This window comes from Eschrichtius robustus, chromosome 16 (assembly GCF_028021215.1).
Source record: "Eschrichtius robustus isolate mEscRob2 chromosome 16, mEscRob2.pri, whole genome shotgun sequence".
NCBI lineage: Eukaryota > Metazoa > Chordata > Mammalia > Artiodactyla > Eschrichtiidae > Eschrichtius > Eschrichtius robustus.
This window is the reverse complement of record NC_090839.1, coordinates 3716751-3731390: the sequence shown is the minus strand read 5'-3', so window position 1 is coordinate 3731390 and position 14640 is coordinate 3716751. Positions and strand designations below refer to the sequence as shown.

Sequence of the window (14640 nt, the reverse complement as noted above, 5' to 3'; positions counted from 1 at the left end):
AGGGCTCACGAGCAGGGGCGTGGCAGGGCGAGGGCACGTCTGAGGTCCCCTCTGCCTACACGTGTGGGGGGGTGTCAGGTTGGGGGGCCTGACGGGGGCGTGTGACGCTCGTCTTGCAAGAGCCGAGGAGATGGGCGTCATCACGTGACGACGGGGCCGCGGGGCGTGGGTGGGTGGGTGGGGGGTTGGAGGAGGGCGGGGAGCAGGACCCCGGTAAGGGCTTGAGGAGGTGGCCGGGACGGGGGGGAGCTGGTGCTGTGCACCGGGGCAGGGGATACAGGAGGAAGGAAGGCGGCGCTTGAGGAAGGCTCGTGCCCACATTTGGGCACAGGGCTGGCCGTGTCTCTGGCGCTGTTAGCAGGGGTTCGATCCACGAGCAGGAGCGTGGACCGTGTGCGGGAGCCTCCACTGGCAGTTTTGAACTAACCAGGTTGCAAGTTACCAGCAGCACCAGCTGAAGATCGAAGTCACTGAAGAACCAGTAAGGAGTTTTCCGGGGTTGTGTGGTTCCTTTGATCATGGGTGCGTTTCCTACCACCGTGTGTTCCCTCCGACCTCACATCAGGGTGACAGGGAGAGCAGGTGGCCAGCCATTTTCCCCTGGGGACAGAAGGGCTTTCTGTGTGTCAGGTTGAATAAGCCCCGTCCATCTGTGGAAACAGAGTGGCATTAAATGCAATCCAAGGGCAGTGGGGGGACTTGAAACCCACCTTTCTTCATTCTGTAAGCCTGCAGGACTTGAGCCATGGGACGTTGCTGAGTAATTCGGGGATTTCGGTTGGCACGTCAGGGGCAAGGTGCTTCTGTTTGGATGAAACAGGGCAAGGGGCGACTGAGTCCTTCCTCACATTGCTGGGGAGGGGCCGGGCCAGGGCTCCCAACTCTGGGAGGGGGAATCTCACAGCCGACCTGGGGCTGCAGCCTGGGGGCCCAGCGGGATGGGCCCAGCGGGATGGAGTCAGGAGAGGCCTCCGGGTGAAGGGGGCTGCTCGTTAATGAGCCGCTGTCCACGAGGAGAGCACAGGATGTTCTCCCAGCTCGACTGCACGGCGGGAAACCTCCGAGGGTTGAACTTGGTGTCCTGGTACACGAAAGGCCATTCGTCGGCTCGGTCTCTGAAATGGCTGGTGGGACGACTTCCAAAGGGATTTGCAGGCAGTAGAGGAAAGAAGGTAGATGCGTAATGAGGAGACTAGCAATTCATTAAGCCCAAGAGAATTCTTGAGCAGAAAAGTAATAGCTGGGCCTCTCCAGCAGGAGGAAGTACAGCTGTGGTGGGAAGGACGAGGTTTAGGCCTAATGTGCCCCCCACTGTACAGTGAACCCCGAATCTGCAAAGCAGGTGATTAGGCTGCAGGTCCTCAGGCCCCTGGGGAGGGATGCCCCCAAACTCCCCCTTCACCATCCCTGGAAGGTTGGTGGACGACAAAGTTGATCCCAAAGCTTCCTGAGCCCTTTCAGGAGGAGAGAAGAGACACTGTTCTGGGATGGGGATGACTCCGGAGTGGGGAGGTCAGACTGTCCTCTTAGCTCATTGCACAGAACGGGAGTCACAAGCCCAAAGGCGCCCTCTGTGAGTGACGGGCCAGGGGCAGTGCTGTGGCAGGTTGGGAAATGTGTGTCCTTGCTGCAGGGGGCACCTGCCCCTCAGCAACTGTGGGTGTCAGCCTGGGAATGCCAGATCAGTGTGGGCAGAATTTTCCAAGAGAAACTGGAAATATTTATTCCGATGTAAAATTTCCTTTATTTAAATGTTGGGGGCCGACTCACATTTTTTAAAAAAGAAAGTACAGACCCCATAAAACACATTTGTGGGCTGTATTTGGCCTGAGGGGGTCACCCGTTTGCCATCTGTGATATGATGTCACTTGTTTTACGAGAAGCTCGTTCTTGTTTGCACTGAGAATGGGGGATTTTGACTGTTGAATTAATGTAGGGAAAACAGTGGGTCAGAATCTGGATTGAAGGTCAGCAGTAGAAGCATTGAGACCAGAGACTGTGACCACCAGTGTCCTGTGCAGCTCCGGCAGGTCTTTTCTTTCCAACTGGCAGGGGAGGGGGCTGCTCTGGAAGAGCTTGTGTACACACCGCCCCCATGGCTCTAATCTTGATCGGAGGAAGCACCTCTGTGTGGTGGTGAAAGCCTGGACTCTGGGCAGGATGTCTTGGTTCCCGTCCCGGCTCTGCTGTTTTCCAGCTGCGTGACTATAGGCAGGTGACCTCCCTGGCACGTCCCTCACTCTCCTCTTGTGTGAAATGGGGATAATTAAAACAGGGCCCATCTCCTAGGGCTGCGGACAGGATGCAAAGAGACGGGACACATAAAAAGCCTAGACTTCTGTGTGGCAGGGAGGAAGCACCAGGGAATAAAACAAATAAATATGGGGATAAGGAATTTTAATAGTGTGAGACATAATTTGCATACCTACAATGCAGCCTTTCAAAGTGCACAGTCCATGCTTCTAGTATATCCGTGGAGTTGTGTGTCCATCACCACAGTCAACTTCAGGACATTTTCATCACCCCCCAAAGGAGCCCTCACCCCTTAGCCATATCTCCAATCCCTAGAACAGCACCTGGGCCGTGTGGGCACTTAATACTTTTTCAGTTATTGTCGCAAGGGTTGGGGGAGGTATGTATGAAGACCCATGACCGCAATTAGTGTCACCATCCTGTTCTTCATCTGTGTCTTTACCAACTTTATCCTCTTCCTCAGCATCTTCACCACTGTCACCGTCTTCATCCTTATCACCATCTTCATCACCTTGTTTATCTTCGTCATCACCACCGTCATTTTCATCAGTGTCTTATCCATCTTTTTCTTCTTCATCTACATCAGGTATCTTCATCATTTTGTCTTTATCTTCTTCATCTTCTTTACCATCATCTTTAGCAACATTTTCATCCACATCTTTATCATCATCCTAGACATCTTCATTGTCTGTCTTTGATACATAGGAAGCACTTAGGAAACAGTGGCCCTCGACCTCCTTGAGGTCCAGGGACCCCGCTTCCAGGAGAATGAAGCCCACATCTGAAGCCGGGTCGGGAGCTTCAGGCTGACTCCTGCCTGGAGAGAAAGGGAGCCTTGAAAGTGGTGGAAGGTCAAGGGTGGGCAGGGCCGGGACCTCTCAGTTCCTGCAGGTCCAGCTCAGGACCGACCCAGTGCAGTGGCTGGTTGGGATGGTGATCTCGAGGTAGCAGCCACTCCTCGGCTGGGATGTGCAGGGCCCGGGCCTCTACAACCCTCTTAAGAGGATTTTGAGATCCCAGGAGCAACGACTCTTTGTGTTTAGCAATTTCTCTGCTTTTCTTCCTTTTTTAGTGAAGCAGATTTTCTTTTTTTTTTAATAAATTTATTTATTCATTTATTTAATTTTTGGCTGCATTGGGTCATCGCTGCTGCACGCGGGCTTTCTCTAGTTGCAGTGAGCGGGGGCTACTCTTTGTTGTGGGGCGCAGGCTTCTCATCGTGGTGGCTTCTCTTGCTGCAGAGCACAGGCTCTAGGCGCGTGGGCTTCAGTAGTTGTGGCACACGGGCTTCAGTAGTTGTGGCTCGCGGGCTCTAGAGCGCAGGCTCAGTAGTTGTGGCGCACGGACTTAGTTGCTCCGTGGCATGTGGGATCTTCCCGGACCAGGGCTTGAACCCGTGTCCCCTGCATTGGCAGGCGGATTCTTAACCACTGCGCCACCAGGGAAGCCCGAAGCAGATTTTCTTGAGTCACTTCCCCAGCCCTCCAGGGAATCTCGGGCATGTTCCTAGGGCTTTCAGTCTCCCTCTGTTTAGAAACCTCAGGGGATGCAGAGGTCAAGTCTGTTCTATCCAGATAAACGCTCCCAGGCCCTTAGCCTGGTACCGCCTCCCTGCTCCGCTGCTGTGGGGAGGGGCCTGCCGTGACTAGTACTAGCCTCCAAGGTGAAGAGGAAGCCTGGGATTAACGAGGCACTTTCAAGGATTTGTTGCAAAATACAAAAGGGAGTCGCGGGGCAGGCCTGGGAGCAGGCCCTGTGGGATGTTGGGGGGAAGGCAAGACAAGACCCCCGCCCTGGAGGGAGGGGTGCGATGGTGCTGGGAGGCCAAGGCCGGCACAGTCCAGGCCGAGCGGTGGCTGTAAAGTCGCACGTGTTGTGCTTTTAGATGGAAGTAGCTAAGCAATAGAAAAACGGCACTTCCAAGTCAGGAGACATTTGACAAAATCTACGCCTCGGAGGACACATGTATGAATCTCGGTCTTTGTTAGAACACATGATGTTCAAGGAAGAAGAGCCAGCATCTGGGGCTGGGTGGCCCTTGCAGGTGGGGCTCAGCCCCCCTTGGTCCTGTCAGCTCGTGGCCCCTGAGTCCTCCCGTGGGGTCAGCTGCTCTTGTTTTCCTTGGTTGCTTGGGAGTCTGTCAAGGAAAGTACAGCATGTTTTATAAGAAAATGCAAAACAACCTTAACCCCCCTTCAGGCTCAATAACAACACGAATCCCATACCCAGGGGGCCGGGGGACTGGCGGTTTAGAGCTTACGTGGCTGGGAGGTGCGGACTGAGGGGGCCCAGGCTAATCACTCTCCACCTGTCCGAGCCTGTGAAATGGGCGAGTGACACCTGCCTGCTTTACCCAGAGTCAGGGCTTATCCTGTGTGAGCTGTAGTCATAGTAATAATAGTGCAATGGTAGCTTGCTAACATTTATTAAATGTGTGTCGTGTGCCAGGGACTGTGCCTTGCCTGCATTCACCGAAGCCTAAGATGTAAATGCTATTATTAGCTGTCTTTCATAGCTAAGGAAATGGTGGTTCAGAGAGGTTAGGTAAGATGTTCAGAGTCACACAGCTAGTATGTCATGGAGCTGAGATTTGACCCAGTCAGGCTGGTTCTGGACACTGGGCCTGGAGGCACCCTGCTTCGTGGAATGGTTGCAGACAGTCAGGCCTAGCATGGTTGTTCCACAGTCACTGAGGATCCAGGCTTCCTTCTATCAATATCTTCCTGCTCAGTTATCCTCACACTGGCACTTACCCTCTATGGTCCAAGATGGCTGCAGGAGCACCAGACATCACATTCAAGTCCCAAAGGTGCATAGATCCCAGCTGAGTCAGCTCTTCAAAAAGACTCTTTCTAGAGGCTTTTCGGCACACCTTTCCCTACAGCTCCTTGGTAGGACCTCTTCACGTGGCCATGCTTAGCTGGAAAAGAAGCTTCCCTGAATAGAATCAGCTTTCTGGTGCTATGTAAGAAGGGAGAATGGAGGTTGGGTAGGAAGCTAGCGGTCTCTGCTACAGTGGGTGTTCAGATTAATTTTGTTGAGATAGACTGAAGGACAGAGGGAAGGAGCAAACAGATGGACAAGTGAATGGAAAACCTTGTGTCTGTGAGGTATAACAACGACTTCTAAAGCAGTCTGGTCCAAGGAGTCTGTGTGGAAGCCCCTATAGGCTCTGGGCAATTTGTAAATGCCTCGTGTTCCTGACCGTCTAGAGCTGGGCCCAGGGGTTTCGGCAAGTGGCGGGAAGCTGAGGGGGAGGGGGACTCCGAGGGGCCCCTGGGGTGACGTGGACAGATACCGCTGTCCCTTCCTCAGTGATACCCCCCCCGTGACATTGCAGTTCAAGGGCAGACACTTCCTGGGCAACCTCTATGTGCCCCCCTCAGCACAGGGCCCTGGGGATGGAGGAGAGAACAAAAGGGATGCAGGGGCTGCCTTCAGGACACAGGGCGGGGAGGGAGGTCAAGGGAGAGAGGGTGAGATGCCTGTGGGACACAGGAAGTAGCGTGCGCGGCGCACAGGGCGCTGTCGGGGTCCTACCTCCCGCCCTACCAGGCAGTTCTTAACCTCCCCTCTCCGGGCTGGTGAGGCCGGTGCTTCTTAGTAGCGCTGCTGAAGTTCCGTGTCCTGTGGAAGCTCCCTGGTGTGTGGGGTGGTGCGCTTTCCTTTTTTAAAATCAAGTGGAGTTGCGCTTCTCTTGGCCTTGGTATTTCCTCACCCAGTATTTGCTTGTTTACTGCAGCCTTGCTGAGCCCCTGCCCTGGGCCTCAGGCGCCGTACTAAGCTGCCTTCGGCTCCCAGACTTGCTGGGGAGGGGAGCTAGGAACCAGGAGATGCGGCCCAGCGAATGAATGGGCCTCTTGGTGAAGGAGGAGCTGGGAGCTCTCCAAGACCTGGGAGAGCTTCCCCAGGAAGGGGAGGAGGGAGGGGAGGAGGGAGGGGAGGGGAGGAGGGAGGGGAGGGGCAGGGCCTGGTACCGACAGGTGCCCCATAAACATTTGTGGACCAGGGACCAAAGCGGTCCTAGTGCCATGGGCAGGCAGTGGGGAGCATTATGTATTACTTTAATTTTCCAAATCTGAATAAGGGACCAATATCCATTGTAAAACTTAAATAGCACATCTCACTCCCACCCCATCTCTGCCCAGAGGCTGCCGCTGTCCATGGGCTGTTTGGAACCACTTGGAGGCGGGTTTTACACGAGCAGTAATAACCATGATGGTAACTAGCCTCCTCTGTACTGAGTGGACAGCCCTCCCTGCACGGGGCTGAGCCATCCTCGGGAGGAGATCACAGGCCCGGGAGGGAGAGGGCAGAGCCCCCGACTCCACGCTCAACACGGGTGATTAATCCCAAAGCCGGTTAGAAGAAGAAATTATAAACGCGACTTGTTCATGCTCGAAACACTTTTAACGTAAGTCATTCAGAGGTGCATTTATTCGGCCGTCTTTTGAGGTGGCATCAAAGACTTCTCACTGCAGAAGGATCTACAGTTAGTGTTCTTTCTCGTGTGAGACAAACGTTGGATGCATCTTCTACAATTTCTAGCGCCGACTTCTCTGCAGAGGAGTGAGAATTAAAGACGCCTAGAAGGAGAGCCCTCCCAGAGATGGAAACCCCATCGTTCACTCGTTCGTCTCCCATACTTGCCCGCGACGGCCGTGTTTCCCATACTTGCCCGCGACGGCCGTGTTTCAACATCCTGCCTTTACTGACTTCAAAGCAGCCAAGTCGGTTCTCATAGAAATAACATTTTCTTTTTCCATCCATATTGAATCATTTAATCAATGTGCATAAAGTCTGATTAAATCACCTAATTACAGAAACGAGTTCACCTGGTTCGCATAGGTTAGGGAACAAGGAGACCAGTTCGTGACAGGTGCCCAGCTCTCTGTGGGAACGGACTGCCTGGGGCCGGGGCTGCCTGCCACGTGTGCTCAGTGGGGTCTGCTTTTCCAGAAGGACGGGGAGTGTCGGTTAACCCGGGTTCAGATAAGTGGAGGTAACTCGAGAGAGCTCCTCCCATAGTACTGTCATCCTCGTTTATGGAGAAAGGAGGCTGTGTCTGAGACTCAGAGGCCCAGCACCAGTGGGAGGTGTATATTAAGCGGTTTATGGCAGGACATTGCTGACGGCATGTGTGGGGCAGGCCGTCGGGAAGGGCCGGAACTCCCGGGCGTGGACCGAGGCTGCTGTCTACAGACAGAATCTCCTCTTAGCCAGGGAGCCCCAGCCCTGCTCTTAAGGCCCTTCCACTGATTGGACCAGGCCCACCAGACCATCTAGGACAGCCTCCCTTAGTTCAAGTCAACTGATTATGGACGTTAAATCACATCTACAAAACACCTCCACCATGGCACCTAGGTGAGTGATCGACTGCAGAACTGGGGACGGGGCCTTACCAGGTAGACTCCACCAAATGACGGTCCCAGCGCCAAAGGCAGCAAGAAGTTTACGAGCAGATGGGGATCCCAGAGCTGATTTGTGGAGAAGTTAGAATTCACACCAAGGCTGGGTTTGGAGCCCAGTTTTACTTTCATGCTCCAGAGTCCAGCCAGGTGGGCTTCCAGGGAGGACCCATCGAGAAGCGCCCGTGCTTTCCCACATCTGCCTGAAGCTCTGTTGCTAGCGGACCACAGTGTCTCCAGCCAGGCTCTAAATGGACGCCAGAGCTCTGCCTTGAATTCTACTCTCAGGCACCGTGTCCTTATGAACATTCCAGAAAACATCCGCTTAGACCTGAACTGTTGGGTCAGAGGATAAATACCTGCATTTGTAATCTTGGTAGATACCAAAATGTCATCATCAGAGCTCGCCTGCGTAGCACGCTCTGAGGCCCGGGGTTGGAGGTGAAGGATGTGCTCCCCCGTTCCAGCCGGCGGTCTTCCTGGAGGAGGTAAGATGTCTGCCTGAGAGCACAGGGTTTAGGTCAGCTGTTCTGTGGTCCCTGGCAAACCTGGGGAGGTTTCGTGGGCTGTCACTGTGACGGGCCAGGCCAGGGGGTCGGGCGTCCCGCAGGCGAGGGCACTTGCTGAGCAAGGAAGACTCACCCCCACCCCACTTGACCTTCAGTGTCCCTCGGATGCTCGGAGGGTCCAAAGCTGTTAGAATGACTTGAGCCTGCAACCTGGGTGTGCAGTGGACACACACAGGGAGATCTGGCAGTTTTGTCACAGTTTCCCTGAACACAAGTGTCTTGGAAATTGATGGAAATTGACACACCTGGTTTCATTCAGAACTTTACCGAGAATTGCTCATTTCGGGGAATGGCTCCTCCGTGGCGCCGTCACTGGGGGTGTGTGAGTGACCAGTACAGAGCCCAGTCTCTCTGCGTCCGTAGCTGCTGCTGTTGTCATGGTGGTTGTTTTGCGTAGGTGCCTTCACCACATCACGTGACGTGCTCGCGTTGAGCACTTATGTATTGAATATATGTTGTTTGATTAAAACTTGCCTTCCCTTCTTCCTCCTGTGTGTTATAGCCGGACATCACACTGACTTTTAAAAATTACGCATGTCGGTGGGTTGGGGTAAAGGGGGCGCGACAGAATACTTGTTATAAAGGGGGTGTAGGGTCTAATGGGGTTGGGGACCCTGAGTTAGGAGAAGGGTGCCTGTGCCGAGGGAGACGTGAGCAGCTCGGTGTGGGAGTCCCTGGGCGCAGGGTCTGGGGAGGGTCGCCGCAGACTCGCTGGCCTCGTGGGGCTTGGACTTGGTCCTGAGTGCGGTGGGACCCCGGGTTTGAGGTCATGGTGAGAGGTGGGGGTCATGTTTCAGAAAGGCCAGCCCGCGGCTGTGGGAGGCGTGGAGTGAGGGGGCTGGACATATGAGGTGTCGGTGGTGGAACCCCGTGGACTCGGAGGTTCCTGGGCGCTGGGAGTGGGGAGCCAGAGGAGCGGAGGGTGGCTCGGGGTCTGGCGTGAGCGCGTGGCCGCAGCAGGTGCCAGCCTCTGAAGTAGGGACACCGGACCGTAAGCAAGTATGAGGAGGTGGGGTCGGACGCTAGGCCAGCTGGAGTGCCTGGGTCACAAGATGCTGTGATGGGGACCTGCGGCCAGCGCCTCGCCAGGCAAGCCCCCAACAGGCTGATAATTCGTGCTCGCAGGGTAACTGCGAGAACGGAGGGGACTAAGGTTTGGGGGGCGCCGCTGTTCCCCAGCGTGGACAGCTCCGGCTCTGGTCCCTGTGTGGCCTCGTCTCCGTGTCACCTCCTGGAGAGGCTCCCCTCCCTGACCCTCTCTCCCCGGCCTGCCCACGTGTCCCTGGTGGTCCCCCCCACCCTGACAGTGCCTCTGGGGAACCCCGTCGCAGGCGGGGACTCCGGTGTTCCTTGGTGACTCAAGGCTGGCAGTGGAACAGGATCGGTGTTCCCAGGAAGGAGCTCCCAAAATAGCCGCGTCCCCGTGGGCGGAGAGCTGGCTCTCCTGCAGCCGTGGCTTCTCTCCCCAGGAAGGCCTTCTGCCTTGGTTGGCGGGATTGCGTCTCGGTTCTCGCCCGACGCCGAGGTGACTTCAGGCGTTTCCTTGCGCCCCGCGGGGAGGCAGTGGCGATTCGGGGCGCGTGCAGTGCCGGGGGGCAGTCCTGGCCGCCGGGGGCATGGCCCGCAGCCCCTGGAGCCGTGCCCGGTGCGAGGTCCCACGAGGGTGTGTGAGGGACGATTCCGACACGGCCACTGGCTACGGGCGGGCCAGCTGCGTGTCAGGCACCTGGCTTGGGGCTTCTGGGCCGTTTCACTTACCCCATAGCCACCCCCACGGGCGACATCGTCATCAGCCCCCTGTGGGAGAGGAGGCGGGAGACCAGAGGGCGTCACGGGCCCGTGCACGGAGGCCGCGTGGCGGCCCTGGGCCTGAGCTGGCTGATGGGAGACAGGTGTGCCTGGAAAGAGGTCTGACTGTGCGTTCATCCTCCCCAAGGAAGAAACCAGCAGCTGGACGCTCCCGTGGGGCGCTCAGCCGGGGCCACTTGTCCACGGCGGGCCGCAGACCTGAGGTTTGGACCTGCTGTCCTTGGGCCACCCTCCCGCCACGTCAGGTGCTCCTGGGAACATGGGCCACTTGCCCCCAGTGTGTCTAGGAGGCAGAAGGGGGTCCTCAGGACGAGGAGGGGGTTCCCAGGGCCCGGCCCCCTCAGGACCCTGGTCCCACAGGTGACCCCGATGGAGAGCCCGCCAGGGGAGCGAGGCCACTGGAAGGGGAGCCGCGGGGACGATGAGGAGACAGCTGCTGTGCTCCAGCTGTGCTGCCAGGGGTGGGGAGGGCCAGGGAGGTATGGATCTGGAGTAGCCAGCTCTCGCAGATATCTTCAAGGGAAGCTGGAAAACTGATTTTCTAGAGTGAAAACTCCCAGTCGATTAATACTTGCTTCATATTCGCATTTTAAAAAATATTGGGTGAGCTGAAAGTGCAGCTGCTTGCTGAATGTGGACCGCGGTGCTCTGAAGGGTCAGGCGGCCAGGCTGTCCCCCCGCCCCGGGGGTCAGGGAGGTTGCCAGCAGGGTGGAGATGGCAGCTCTGTTGGCTGAAGCTGGAGAAGACCTGGGCCCACCACACTCGGGGAGCGGTATAGATGCTGATCATCGTAATAATACCCGCACTTGCTCGTGTGCCGGCCTCCTCCTTGTCTTAGTATTCTTGACCCCCTCGGCACCCCTGGGTTCCCTGGGGCAGGTGAGGGCCAGGGGATTGGAGGCTCAGGTAGGGGGGGCATTAGCCCCTGTCACCCCACCGGCAGAGGGGCAGAGCTGGGACTTGAATTGAGACTGCCTGTGTCCTGCCCCCGGTGCTGGTCTGGGGGATGGAAGTTTGCAGCCTGAGGGATGTGGATGGTATAACCACATCACTTATTCTCCTGAAACCCACTCCGGGCACCCTGGTCACGTGGCTGTCAATGGCCTCGTGGCTCCCCTCCCTCCACCCGTTCTTCCCCATTGCTCCCTGTTCGTGCATCACTTGCTCACTGACCGGCTCTCTGTCCTCAGGTTGTTTCCCATGTTCACAGCCACAGGGTCAGGTGCAGAGTTCGGCCTTCACCGCAGACCTATTCAGAGGAGATGCCGGAGGGCTGGGGAGCCCCTGTGGGGGCCCTCACACCCACACTGCATGCAGACCCGCAGCTGCCATGCCCCCCACCCTGTCCTGTCCCAGGTGACCTGTACGTTTACCTCCTACTCAAGTCCCCAGGGCCTGTCCGGTGCGCTCCTGGTCCCCCAGCACGCCCGCCTCTCCTGTGTGAACAGGCGTGGGGAGGGGAACGGCGCAGGGTGGGGCAGGTTCTCTCCTGGTTTATTTTCCTGGTGTCGCTCCCACGCCCACGCAGCGCTGTAATTGGCTGCCACATTCCTGCGTTCTCAGCGGGCGAGTCAGAAATAGACTGTGGCTTCCCCAGTTCCAGGCGGCACCTGCTCATCACCCGCAGCGGCAGCTTCTGCACAAGGAGGGAGCGGCCGTGGGTGGAGCCGGGGAATCCCTCAGGGTGCTGACCTCTCCTACCTCACCCCTCCTGAGGCCCCGCCCCTTCTGAGGCTCCGCCACTTCACCCCCAAAGCCCTGCCACCCCGGGGCTGTCTCCGCACGTCCTGGAGAGCCCCTTGCTGCTGAGGTGCCAAAGCAAGGATGCTCTGGCAGCATCCCTCCTGGGCCACACCAAGCACACGCCTCGGAGAGGGGGAGGAGCCAGCATCCATTCATTTGCTCCTTGTTCGGGCCACTTGTGTTTGCCTGTGCCAGACTCTGGGGTCTACGTGGGGAATAAGACCTGGTCATGGTTGTTTCTCTGCGCCCCAGTGGTCTCATCTGTAAAGTGAGCATAATCGTGTTGTCTGCCCTTGATATTAGGGTTGTCGCCCCTCCTGCTTTGGGAAGTCCCAGCCCACGTGGAGAGTGGTGCCGAGCCTCAGGCAGCAAATGCGCGGAATGCTGTGTTTAATATGTACTTAGTCCAACGTGTATTAATTTGGAATTTGCAGCGTTCTTAGTCTAGAGCCAGTACCTCCCCTTGTCTTGAACAGTTTGTGGGCCCTCAGCCACTCACGGGCCTGTGGCACCTGTGCTTCCTGTCTGATGGGGCTCCCCCTGAGCAGCTCCATGTCTCCTGGGGGCAGGTTCTTCTCTGTCCTTCCTTGGAAAGCAGTCCAGAAGTGCTTCTGAAGGCACATCCAATCCTGGCACGCCCATGCCCCATCCTGCCCTGCCTGCTTCACACCCTTCAGTGCCTTCCGGGCTCTGGGAATAAATCAGACCTCACCAAGGACTGCAGGTTGGGTGGATCCTGCCCTGTGGATGCACACACCCCCCACTCCGTCCAGGTGGCACTGCAGGAGCCCTTCTGACCTCAGGATCTTTGCACCTGCTGTGCTCTTCCCGCCCCTCCCGGCTCAGCGATCACCGCTTATCCTTCTGATCTCAGATCTCAAGTCAAGCATCACCTTCTCAGGCAGTGCCTCTGTCCAGGTGGGCCCACCTACTCTAGGCTTTCATAGTACTGTCGGTTCTTCCTCCTAGCGCTGGTCACCACGCAGAAATGCCTGGTTGTTTGTGTGATAATGGGCTGAATGTCTGTGCCCCCGGAGCCTGTGCTCCTGAGGGCAGGGCTGGGTCTAACTTCTCACCACCACGTCCCAGGGCCAGGCGTGTCCTATAGGCTCACTAAACATCTGACACGGAAGGTCAGGTTAATCAAGGTAGAAGTTCTCAGTCTCATGAAGTGGGGTGTCGGGTACAGGTACGGGCGAGTCTAGATGGGGGCTCCCCACCTGCAGCACCACCCTTCCCCCCGTGATTGGGGTCCCACAGGGAGGGGATCGGGCTGGCGGTGCTACCCAGGGCCCTGGGCCCTCTCGTCCAGCCGTGGGCTCCTGGACTCCCTCTGGGTAGAGGGGCAAGTTGGTGACAACCCAGTAGGCTGCACTTTGCTCACAGCTGTGTACCTGCAGGGCTGCGTCCACCCAGCGGACTACCCCTTCTGGAACATTCGGAGGTGCCCTGTGGGCCCGCTGTGGCCTCGCCCTGGCAGCATCCAGGAGGTGCACAGCAGCCAGCTGGAGACCTGCCTTCCCCCCTCGGGCCAGTGGCGGAGGTGTTGGTGCTGAGATGTCCACACTTTCTGAGAACTCAGTCCATGATCAGCTGACAACCCACAGGCTGGGTTTTCTCCAGACAGTTCTTGAGAAACCATTGTCCTGAACAAGCATGGTAACAGGTGCATTTATGCATTTTCTCATTCAATTCTCTCACCTCTGTGAAGGTCTGTTATTAGTCCTCATTTTGGAAGAGAACAGGGCTCCAGGAAGAAAAAGCCTCTGTCGGGGCAAAGTGAGTGGAGGTTTGGGGGTACTTTTCAGGTTTGAGGAGATGCGTGGCCTCATCCTCAGCTGTCCCTGTGGGCATCCTGGCTGGTCAGCTGGCAGCCACTAAGCACCAGGTTCTGCACCCCTTGTGGATTCTCCACAACTCTGCCAAAAGTTTCCTCTTGCAGGAAGTCCGCCTTGACCACTCCTCCCTGCCCTCCCCAAGCCCAGCAAGTGAGCAGTTAGGAGACATCGTCTAGAAATGTGATCTTCCCACGGCTGGCTTCTTCTCTTCCTGCGATCTCCGTAGAAATGGATCTCCCCTGAGTTCCCCTACCCCATCACTCATCCATCACATCCTCCCCGCCCCCCATTTTGTTTTCTCCATGGCATTGACCACTCCCTGGGATGGTCTTGTTTTGTTTGTTTACTGTTGTCTGCCGCTGCCTTTAGACTGTGAGCTTTCCAAGGGCAGGGACCACTGTGTCCTGGGGCTTGGAGCAGCGCCTGGCACAGAGCCAGTGCTTGCCAGTCACTTAGTGAGTGAGCGAATGAATGGCGTTTGGGGGATTTTGACCAGGCTGAGGGAGCCCCACCCAAAGAGCTTGGTTTTGTGCCCGGTGCTTGGGAGGGATTGGGAGGCCCTGGCCCTGGCCCCTGGGTGCCAGCCAGGAGTTGTGGGGGGCAGGTTCAAGTCTCAGCAGACATCCAGACAAGATGTTAGGCAACCACCCAGCAGCCAGCAGACACACAAGCCCCCAGAGGAACCCATCGGCAGACTGAGCCCCTGGGCTGTCCCGGGCTGTGTGCTGCGACAGGGCTTATAAACAGGAGGCAAGTGTTTATGGAAGTGACATCCCCTTTGGGGCAGAGTATTGTGGTCCCACGTTGTGGGCATTCAGATGCTCAGCCTGTTGTCTCTGTGCAGTGGCTACAGGATCCGGAAGTGGGACAGCATTATTGGAGTTACAAAAATAATTGGAGCTTGGCATTAATTTTGGCTAATTATGCCTCCCTCTCCTGACAAGCCTTTTATTTATGTATGTATTTTTTTTCCTTTTGGCTGTGTCCTCCAGCTCCCTCAATGAGAGGCCATTTGAAAG

General features: G+C 56.7%; 1 protein-coding gene across 1 annotated transcript in view; it reads left to right on the top strand.

Annotated features, from left to right (window-relative positions):
* The window catches only part of PHACTR3 (phosphatase and actin regulator 3), a 200905-nt gene that overhangs the window by 175838 nt on the left and 10427 nt on the right, over positions 1-14640 (top strand). The window lies entirely within an intron of this gene.